We start from the raw sequence: 6,000 nt of genomic DNA on the forward strand, positions 1-6,000 counted from the left end.
ATTGCGGCCAGCCCCTTCCTTGAAACACTCTGGCCCCTGCAGAGCTGCTTCACCTCCTCGCAGCCAGCTGGGCAAGGAAGGCAGGTGCATGCTCCCTGCCCCAGCCAGGGCAGGAAAGGAGCTGGTTCCTCTCCCAGGGAAAATTAGTAGCAAAGTGAGAGAGATGTGTTTAGGTGATCTGGAAACAGTCTGCATCTGCAAAATGCGCTTACACAAAGCATTATTTATGTTCGCCTGGGTAACCAGTAAAAGTCACCACCGAGTCAAACACAGCACGCTAGTAAAAAGTGAATGTTCTTCTCAGAAAATTAGGGCATTATCTTGTTATCAAAATCTTCCCCTGGGCTAATAGCAGCTACCAATCTTTCTCATTCTCTGTTAAGTTTGTGCTCTACAGATGTTTCCGATATTAATCAACAAGATCTCTCTTGCCGAAGTGGCAATGAGAAAAAATGCAGTCAGACCATCAGTGGAGGCAGGTACAAAACCGGAACAAAGCAGCATGTAATAATTCAGTGTGCTGAACTGAGTTTGTAATTAAATACACTATGAACTGCTTTGAAAGGTGTGGACTCGATTATGTGAAAACAAGTTTCCAACTATCATTTTTTTTAGCCCCTTAAAGGGCTGCCAAGTTTGTATAAGTCATACTGCAACCACAAGTACTGTTTTTGCTACTGTTACAAGCAATATTAAGATTGAAACTGAAAGATTTTGGAAAAAAAAAAATTTACTTTTGATGGGATTTTTTGGTGGATTTGATTGTATCATCCCCCTTCCATTCAGTATGTTTGTGTGCATCTTTCAAACAGCACTGGGGATGGGAGACACTTGGCTTCTGGGCAGCAGCCCTGCTGCAGACCAGCTTCTCTAGGTTAAGCCTGGGGCTACATTTGCTGGTGTCTGATGAGAAGAATTCACATTTCAGCCTCAGTATCAGTGGGGGCACGCTGGCCTCTGCTCCTGTCTGGCTGCTCGTCTTCATGGGGCTTGGTGGAGCTCCCTCTCTTTGACACCTCCACTCCTCTGTCAGGCAAAACCAGAATTGCTCAAGAGATTGGCCAAGGCCCCATCCAGCCTGGCCTTGAACACCTCCAGGTATGGGGCATCTGGTATTAGCTACTGAAGTGTATTTCCTTTCTTTTGTGGGTGGATCTGCAGCTGAGAGCATTGCTGCCCATCAAACAAATGGCTCTGCAGACATCGCCAGCTCTTGCTTTATCTGTGCCTCCCAAACATTGTGACCAATGGACCTCCACCTGTCTTCCAGGACTACTGTAGGCTATCCAGGTCAAAGTTTTACTTGAAACTCCGTAATGTTTGTATATAGGGGTGGTGCCTTTATGTTCTCCAGGCCAAACCTTGACAAAATCATTGGTTTATGTGCACTGGGCTTTTACCAAAACAAAATTTTGATCATCAGTCAATATGTAACAATGATATTTTCATAGGAAATAATGGACCCTGATGTAGATTTGTTTTCATATTGGATGTAGAAAACAAACAAACAAATTAAAAAGAACAAAGAAGTTGTGTAATCTAAATAATCCAAAAAAAAAAAAAAAAAAAAAACAGCATGCAGGGACTAGTCAGAACTGAACTGTGTTGTGAGCCAGATGGCTTGTGCCCCGTGGGACCCACAGACATACCTCTCATGTGGCCAGAGGCTTTAGCTTTCTAGGAAGGATGGCATTGAAGAGGTGGAAATGGATGAAGAAAAATAAAAAGCCTCTAAAAATCTTTCCGTGTCATAACGACTTTTTTCATCCATATGAGACCTTTATATTCTTGACCTCTCTGTCTGTTAGTAAGTGTGTTTCTGTTGATAATAATTTGAACATATTGCTCAACTGCACTAAAAGACATTCATGGAACTCTTTGGTATGATGTTAGTTCACCATATTAGCAGGCAGATGTAGGCCTGTGATTGTTTGGGTGGGTTTGCCATTATTTGACAAAAGGAAATGTAAGTCTTGACCATTGCAGGGTAGCAGCTAATACTGAGATCCTTGCAGGTGAGCTTTGTTGGAGGAGAAATGTGAGCGTGACCTCAGGATAATGCATGACCAAAATGTCCTCTCTTTGCAGGAGCATCAGACTTTAGACAGGTAGGCAAATAGTGAACAGACAAGTCACTGTCTCTGTCCCCACAGGGCAACATTATCTCAGTAGCTGATTGGAAAATATTAGAAGAGAAAGCCAACTCTCTTTAGAAGCTATCCCTTCTCAGAATCTGCCCCAGTTTTAACCATACAGCTTTCCTCCAGAAAGGGAACAGTGCCTCCACTGCTGAGCTTGTTGATGTTCAGGCAGGACAATAGGATGGGGATTTCCATGCCAAACATGCATGAGATCTGTCTGCTGTTGCTTTAACCCATCCTGGGAAGGCCATCCTTTTGGCTCCCAGCCCAGCAAGAGGCAAATGGGTTTAACCCAGTGAGCTGGGGAGGCACCCGAGCTGATCCCCATCCAGGTTACAACAGCATGAGGAGGATATCGTAGCACATGCCTGGGTTGTGGGGCTCTCTGTGCACCCTCACCTGTACCCACGCTGCTGTAGCTGCATGCTGCGTGGTATTTCAGAGCAGATGTATGGATGTAGCTCTTCACTAGGGCAACTGCTCTGAACAGAGTACTGCAAGGGTGCGGTGACCTGCACCTGCCTGTGGAGATGCAGCTGTGGTAGATGTCTTCCTTTGCTCCATGTAGTCACAAAATGTTACTTTGATACCAAAGAACTTCACTCTTCTCCATGACACTGCTCTGAACAGGGGCAGGAATCCTGTGCTAGTAGTTTGAAATAAGGAAAACAACTGGGTTATTCTGATCAACTAACAGACTCACCTCCCAAAAAAGTGGGTGGGGGCATTCACTAAATACTGCATTTCCTCTAAACTCAAAGACAACATTCAAAGTTACCAATATTTAGCTTTCACATTAAGAATTAGTACTCTTTTCATTACTTATAATGGGTTGAAGTAACATTTTACCTATTCTGTGAGTCACAGTTCATCACAGCTCATGAGGTCTTCAGTGTGAATGAAGTTATGTTGTTAATTTTCATGAATTTTTAAAATAACTATGCACGCTGGTGGTGCAGATGAATTATTTTTCAGCCTGCTTTGTTTTTGAGCTCCTTCTGGAGAGAAACCAAGGCCAGTTGCAAACATCAGTGGAAAAGCACACCAAATTTTTGCTCAGGCACATATTGCTGGGTGAAAGTTTTAGGACGCCCACCAAGTTGTACAAACAGTGCCCTGACACTAGGAGTATAAACAGCAAGCCTGCCCAAACAAACACGTATAACACCGTTCTTTCCCCTCTGAAAAAAAAAAATGCGAGTGCCATTTGGATTGCTTGGAGGTTCGTGTTGCCTGGGGACTGGATTCTGCTGCCTTTGGCAGAGCCTTCTGCCTTGGGAATTTGTTAGCACTCTCTCCAGAGATACATCCTATCAGAAACAGTTAGTGGATGAAAACTGAGTGGATTTTAACATACGGAACCTTTATATTTTTCACAGGCTAATTAGAAACACACCACAGATACAGAATCTGAGCTGCCTGTAAAGTTCTGAGTCAGATACAAGAGATTATCTGAAGGAAAAGAAGCCTGCTTTTTCCGTTCAACAACACAGGGCTTGTGCAAGTTCCTAGTTATTTCATTCAGGAAGAATCAAAGTTTCCTTTCAGCCACAGAAAAACATTGAGCTCTGACTCCCTGTATAGCCAAATACAGTGCTACAAGCAAAGAGTCATGCTGAATCAACCAAAATGTTTATTTCCAACATTTGAAGAAACATTCAAAAGACATTTAAAAAATAAAAATTCCTCCCATTCTGAGGACTGATCCAAGAAGGCTTCTTCGGGGCTACAGTTTATGGTTTTATGTGAAACCCATTAACTTGGGGAACCACTGAGAACCTCTGCATTCTCCTTTTGCAGTTAATTCTTTTTCTTACACAGAAGAGACTACTTTGGTTCACACTGGGGGGGGGACTGTTTCTCTAGATTCATATGGCTACTTCTTTTCATAAAGGTCACACACAATTCTTAGAAGTATTCTATGCTTCCAAAATTTTAATCTAGGTAAGAAAAAAAAAAAAAAGAGCAGAAGCATTCTGGAAGTGCCTTTTAGCAGCTTTTACTTTTTGTCTTCAACATGCAGTTTGCTAAGGCACAGATCTCACATTATTTCCAGCAGAACCTGCAGTGATGATGAGACAGGTTGTGATTTTCAGGTGGTGGTGTCCTTGTAAGATGCTATCCTTGGTCAGCAGACATCAGCGGACAGGAAATTTTGCAACCCAGAGAATATCCCATTATGTTTGATTTTGGATTCGTTATAACAGGAAGAACAAAGAGAATCCAAACCCCAAGATCAGCCATGATTTCACTGAGGAAAAAAAACATGAGGACCATATTCTGAACTTACCACTGATTGCTATCAGCCATCTCCCAGTTGCTTTGGGCAGCCGCAGGGTACCGCTCTCAGAACACACACAAAACCTTCATGGCTCCAATACTTAAACAAGCTTTCAAGCCACCTTAACGTGACCTTTAGAAGAGTACACTAGAAACACTGAAAACCAAGTCCAAAAGTGATGATGAAACAAATGAACTACCCACTTTGAAGTTTAAACCTTCCGGATTTAGAAATGACTGAACAGTCACTGAACCAGGTCTCGGTGAATCCCCTTAGGAATAAATCCATCCCGTCACTAGGTGTCAGCCTTGTCTGTCCAGAAGGACACGGGACCTTCTCCCTGTCCCAGTGAGCAGATGCAACTCGGCACTACAAATCATCCTAGCATTCTTGTAATTTGGGGAAGGGGAGCCGTTTGTGTGGGATGGTTATGCACCAGGTCATATGGTCATATGTGTTGCCCTCAGGTTTGGATGCTGGAAACAAAAGGTGAGCATTGAATGTTACTTCCATGCTGAGGGGATGTGACCAGTGGTCAACTGTGTATACAGCAGTGGAGTTATGCTCCCAGGCAATTAATAAAATCAGCAGGGTATAAGCAATGAATCAGTAACTGTTTTGCAAGCCCTACAATATTTACTGTTTATCCTAAAGCACCAGTTCCTGGAATAATGCCATCACATAAAAATGCTGGCTCCCACTTCTTAAATTTGTTTCTAGCCTTGTTGGATACAGGAACAATGCTTGGAAACAAGATTCCTGCGGGGCTGAAAACTGTAAGAACAATAAAGAAAACCTCAAATGTATTCTTTAAATGATTTCTTGAACACTCACAGTCCGTAGCAGTATAGTCAGCAAAAATAAAGGGCAATTAAGCAGGCAGCAGAGTTTGAGTAGGGCTTGCAGAATAGTAGGATATTTTCTGATTTTGGAATCTCTTCAGATGGAGAATTTCATACCTTGTTTCTCGTGTTCCCAAGCCTGTGAAAATGATCTTTTCTTCTACTAGGGCCAACCAGAGTACCATAGCTGCATGTCAATGCCCATAGTGATCTGGGACCATTGCAGGTTCTGTGCATGGCTTCCTAATATGCTGCAAGCAAAGGCATTCAACCTCATTGAGAGCAATAGTTTGAAGTGGGAAAACATGCACTTTTCACATGGTGCAACAAAAATTACTTAACAGATCATTGCCTTCCATTTTCTTCCTAGGTTCTCTTAATGGACAGAGAAGCTTTTCTACTATTAATAAAGACAAAATTAGAGCATCCCAGTGCTTCGATTCCCTCAGATGCACACAAATGATTGCAGAAAAACTGGCATGGGTAGAATTTTGCAACATGTTCAAATCCACACTATGATGATTCATTTCATGATCATTCCCTAGTACATACCTGTCCTTAATGATGAACGTGTGATTGCTGGAGCCTTCCTACAATGACAAAAAAAAAAAAAAAAAAAAAAAAAAAAAAAAAAAAAAAAAAAAAAAGCAACAAAATCACAATAAAAACAGGCATTTCACCAGTACTAGAAGTCAGGGCAGCAGAAAAGTCATGCCAGCCAAGCCCAACATAAAAC

Source organism: Anas platyrhynchos, chromosome 2, assembly GCF_047663525.1.
Source record: "Anas platyrhynchos isolate ZD024472 breed Pekin duck chromosome 2, IASCAAS_PekinDuck_T2T, whole genome shotgun sequence".
NCBI classification, from domain to species: Eukaryota; Metazoa; Chordata; class Aves; order Anseriformes; family Anatidae; genus Anas; species Anas platyrhynchos.